General features: G+C 51.9%; 1 non-coding gene across 1 annotated transcript in view; it reads left to right on the top strand.

Annotated features, from left to right (window-relative positions):
- The first annotated feature begins 3,807 nt into the window (after positions 1-3,807).
- Positions 3,808-5,000, top strand: part of LOC126435821 (small subunit ribosomal RNA) — a 1,909-nt gene continuing 716 nt past the window's right edge. The window contains exon 1 of the ribosomal RNA XR_007580218.1: positions 3,808-5,000. This exon is cut by the window's right edge and continues 716 nt beyond it. This is a non-coding gene — a ribosomal RNA (small subunit ribosomal RNA).

Raw genomic sequence — 5,000 nt, 5'->3', positions numbered from 1 at the left:
AACCTAACCTATATCGTACCTTAACCTAACCTATATCGTACCTTAACCTAACCTATATCGTACCTTAACCTAACCTATATCGTACCTTAACCTAACCTATATCGTACCTTAACCTAACCTATATCGTACCTTAACCTAACCTATATCGTGCCTTAACCTAACCTATATCGTGCCTTAACCTAACCTATATCGTGCCTTAACCTAACCTATATCGTGCCTTAACCTAACCTATATCGTGCCTTAACCTAACCTATATCGTGCCTTAACCTAACCTATATCGTGCCTTAACCTAACCTATATCGTGCCTTAACCTAACCTAATTTGTGCCTTAACCTAACCTAATTTGTGCCTTAACCTAACCTAATTTGTGCCTTAACCTAACCTAATTTGTGCCTTAACCTAACCTAATTTGTGCCTTAACCTAACCTAATTTGTGCCTTAACCTAACCTAATTTGTGCCTTAACCTAACCTAATTTGTGCCTTAACCTAACCTAATTTGTGCCTTAACCTAACCTAATTTGTGCCTTAACCTAACCTAATTTGTGCCTTAACCTAACCTAATTTGTGCCGTAACCTAACCTAATTTGTGCCGTAACGTAACCCATGTTGTGCCGTAACGTAACCCATGTTGTGCCGTAACGTAACCCATGTTGTGCCGTAACGTAACCCATGTTGTGCCGTAACGTAACCCATGTTGTGCCTTAACCTAACCCATGTTGTGCCTTAACCTAACCCATGTTGTGCCTTAACCTAACCCATGTTGTGCCTTAACCTAACCCATGTTGTGCCTTAACCTAACCTACGTTGTGCCTTAACCTAACCTACGTTGTGCCTTAACCTAACCTACGTTGTGCCTTAACCTAACCCATGTTGTGCCTTAACCTAACCCATGTTGTGCCTTAACCTAACCCATGTTGTGCCTTAACCTAACCCATGGTGTGCCTTAACCTAACCCATGGTGTGCCTTAACCTAACCCATGTTTTGCCTTAACCTAACCCATGTTGTGCCTTAACCTAACCCATGGTGTGCCTTAACCTAACCCATGGTGTGCCTTAACCTAACCCATGTTGTGCCTTAACCTAACCCATGTTGTGCCTTAACCTAACCCATGTTGTGCCTTAACCTAACCCATGTTGTGCCTTAACCTAACCCATGTTGTGCCTTAACCTAACCCATGTTGTGCCTTAACCTAACCCATGTTGTGCCTTAACCTAACCCATGTTGTGCCTTAACCTAACCCATGTTGTGCCTTAACCTAACCCATGTTGTGCCTTAACCTAACCCATGTTGTGCCTTAACCTAACCCATGTTGTGCCTTAACCTAACCCATGTTGTGCCTTAACCTAACCCATGTTGTGCCTTAACCTAACCCATGTTGTGCCTTAACCTAACCCATGTTGTGCCTTAACCTAACCCATGTTGTGCCTTAACCTAACCCATGTTGTGCCTTAACCTAACCCATGTTGTGCCTTAACCTAACCCATGTTGTGCCTTAACCTAACCCATGTTGTGCCTTAACCTAACCCATGTTGTGCCTTAACCTAACCCATGTTGTGCCTTAACCTAACCCATGTTGTGCCTTAACCTAACCCATGTTGTGCCTTAACCTAACCCATGTTGTGCCTTAACCTAACCCATGTTGTGCCTTAACCTAACCCATGTTGTGCCTTAACCTAACCCATGTTGTGCCTTAACCTAACCCATGTTGTGCCTTAACCTAACCCATGTTGTGCCTTAACCTAACCCATGTTGTGCCTTAACCTAACCCATGTTGTGCCTTAACCTAACCCATGTTGTGCCTTAACCTAACCCATGTTGTGCCTTAACCTAACCCATGTTGTGCCTTAACCTAACCCATGTTGTGCCTTAACGTAACCCATGTTGTGCCTTAACGTAACCCATGTTGTGCCTTAACCTAACCTATAATGTGCCTTAACCTAACCTAAAGTGCGCCGTAACCTAAACTATATTGCGCCTTAACCTGACGCACGTTGTCGCTGAACCTGCTCTGTAATTGTTATGCAACCCGTTAAAGTAGTGTAGTGTTGCCTAACCGCAACCCTCGCAATATAGTTCGCTACTCGCACTGCCCGGTCCCCTGTGTATCGCGTCATGTTAAACACCTTGCAGGTGTTGCTGACTTTCCACATGCTCCTGCTATACACTGTAGTGTGGATAGCAGCAGGACGTACATGCCCCCCCCCCTTCCCCCCTGCCTTCGCAAGCTGGTCGGTGAGAAGTTTGCATGTTCAATGCCCTTCGCATGCCGACGTACTCAGCCTACGTTGTGGTACGGCCTGTCACCTGTCCGCCGATGTACGCAAAACCCACAAACTGTACTGCACATTGCTCCGTATGTACTGAATGATACATCGTGGCCCATGTGACCGTATGACGACAGCGCCTAGCAACGGCGGACCATACAGTCCAAATATTGTGCACGCAGCTACGTGTCGTCTCCCTATAAGAGCTGGATTGCAGTGTGGTACGCCATACAGACGTGTGGGAGGAACGGACGCCCTGGATGGCGATCAGCATGAGCAGTCTGTTGATGTAGTGGAGCGTGTATTCGGACGTAGTCGTCTCTTCTCACACACCGTGATAGCATGTTGCACCGCGTTCCACATCTGCGACATGCTGCAGAGGCGGGCTGACAGTCGTTCGCGCAATGGACACCGCATACGTACGGGGTCTACCTTCCACGTGTTCTCTAGGCGTGCACATGTTGTTGCGTCTATGTGGGCAGACGTAGTGTGTTGTGACACCTGACACAGGCATGCAATACTCGTTGCAAATGGCGATGGACGTGTACGTTTGCTGGTGACGTTACGCAAATGAACAACCGGTAACCCGTTGTGGTGCGGTTGTTCTCGCTAGAGGTGAATCAGTGTTGGCGACGATCGGTCGAGCTATTAACCGGTTGTTTCAGGGATACCCACCATGCCCACGAACGTGAAAGGGGACCCACCATGCCCACGAACGTGAAAGGGGATCTGGGTGTGAGGCGATACGCGGCGGTGGCTGGGTGGGACCGTCCCCGGCCGGTGAGGGGGGGCCGCCCGGCGTGCTGGCAGCGCGGTGCGTGGGCGCACGCGCTACAGCCGGCTGGTGGGGGCGGCCGGTGGCAGGCGCGCCGGCCGACGGACGCGGCAGGCGGCGCAGCTGCGCGCCGGCGCCCCCTGCTCGCGGCGCCTTGCGGCCAAAGTAGGTCCTCGCGGGCCCGGTGCGAAGCGCGGTGGCCATCTGCAGTGTGCTGGTCCGATTGAGGACTTTGTGCGCTGAGGATGCGCCGCCGCCCGGCGCTCGGCGCCGCGACGCCGTCTGCTGCTCGGTCGCCCCAGCGGTTCTCGCAGGTGGTTTGTATCGCAGCTGTGCGGACGTGTTGGCGCGTGCGCTGTGCTGGGAGAGTTCGCTTCGGCACCCAAGTAGGGCTTTTGTCCTTCTGTGGCGCTGGCGTTGGAGCTGCCGGTCACCGTAGGTGGCGCGTGTTGTCTCCCGCCGGCAATGCCACGACAGCACGCTCCCGGGCCTCTGTCGGCAGCGGCAAGCTCAGTTGGGAGCACGGGTGGTCGCACCTAAAGCGTCTACTCGCCTAACTCCGGGCGATTGCGCCTCTCTCGAACCCGACCAAGTACTTAGGACGGCGCTGCGCGCCGCCGGGACCTGAGAGGGTTTCGAGGTGTGTTGTGCAGGGGAGCTCAGCCTCCTCCTGTTTGCAGAATAATTGAGCGGACGCTTGCGTGTTCGCGCGGGCCCCCGGGACACACTCCCGGGCGGCCGGCTGCTCAGCTCTAGTTGACGCAGCTCCCTGGTTGATCCTGCCAGTAGTCATATGCTTGTCTCAAAGATTAAGCCATGCATGTCTCAGTACAAGCCGCATTAAGGTGAAACCGCGAATGGCTCATTAAATCAGTTATGGTTCCTTAGATCGTACCCACGTTACTTGGATAACTGTGGTAATTCTAGAGCTAATACATGCAAACAGAGTCCCGACCAGAGATGGAAGGGACGCTTTTATTAGATCAAAACCAATCGGTCGGCTCGTCCGGTCCGTTTGCCTTGGTGACTCTGAATAACTTAGGGCTGATCGCACGGTCCTCGTACCGGCGACGCATCTTTCAAATGTCTGCCTTATCAACTGTCGATGGTAGGTTCTGCGCCTACCATGGTTGTAACGGGTAACGGGGAATCAGGGTTCGATTCCGGAGAGGGAGCCTGAGAAACGGCTACCACATCCAAGGAAGGCAGCAGGCGCGCAAATTACCCACTCCCGGCACGGGGAGGTAGTGACGAAAAATAACGATACGGGACTCATCCGAGGCCCCGTAATCGGAATGAGTACACTTTAAATCCTTTAACGAGTATCTATTGGAGGGCAAGTCTGGTGCCAGCAGCCGCGGTAATTCCAGCTCCAATAGCGTATATTAAAGTTGTTGCGGTTAAAAAGCTCGTAGTTGGATTTGTGTCCCACGCTGTTGGTTCACCGCCCGTCGGTGTTTAACTGGCATGTATCGTGGGACGTCCTGCCGGTGGGGCGAGCCGAAGGCGTGCGACCGCCTCGTGCGTGCTCGTGCGTCCCGAGGCGGACCCCGTTGAAATCCTACCAGGGTGCTCTTTATTGAGTGTCTCGGTGGGCCGGCACGTTTACTTTGAACAAATTAGAGTGCTTAAAGCAGGCAAGCCCGCCTGAATACTGTGTGCATGGAATAATGGAATAGGACCTCGGTTCTATTTTGTTGGTTTTCGGAACCCGAGGTAATGATTAATAGGGACAGGCGGGGGCATTCGTATTGCGACGTTAGAGGTGAAATTCTTGGATCGTCGCAAGACGAACAGAAGCGAAAGCATTTGCCAAGTATGTTTTCATTAATCAAGAACGAAAGTTAGAGGTTCGAAGGCGATCAGATACCGCCCTAGTTCTAACCATAAACGATGCCAGCCAGCGATCCGCCGCAGTTCCTCCGATGACTCGGCGGGCAGCCTCCGGGAAACCAAAGC

The sequence above is a fragment of the Schistocerca serialis genome, unplaced genomic scaffold (genome assembly GCF_023864345.2).
Source record: "Schistocerca serialis cubense isolate TAMUIC-IGC-003099 unplaced genomic scaffold, iqSchSeri2.2 HiC_scaffold_1219, whole genome shotgun sequence".
In the NCBI taxonomy this organism is placed as follows: Eukaryota; Metazoa; Arthropoda; class Insecta; order Orthoptera; family Acrididae; genus Schistocerca; species Schistocerca serialis.
The sequence above is the reverse complement of the archived record's forward strand: the minus strand, read 5'-3'. Positions and strand labels throughout refer to the sequence as shown.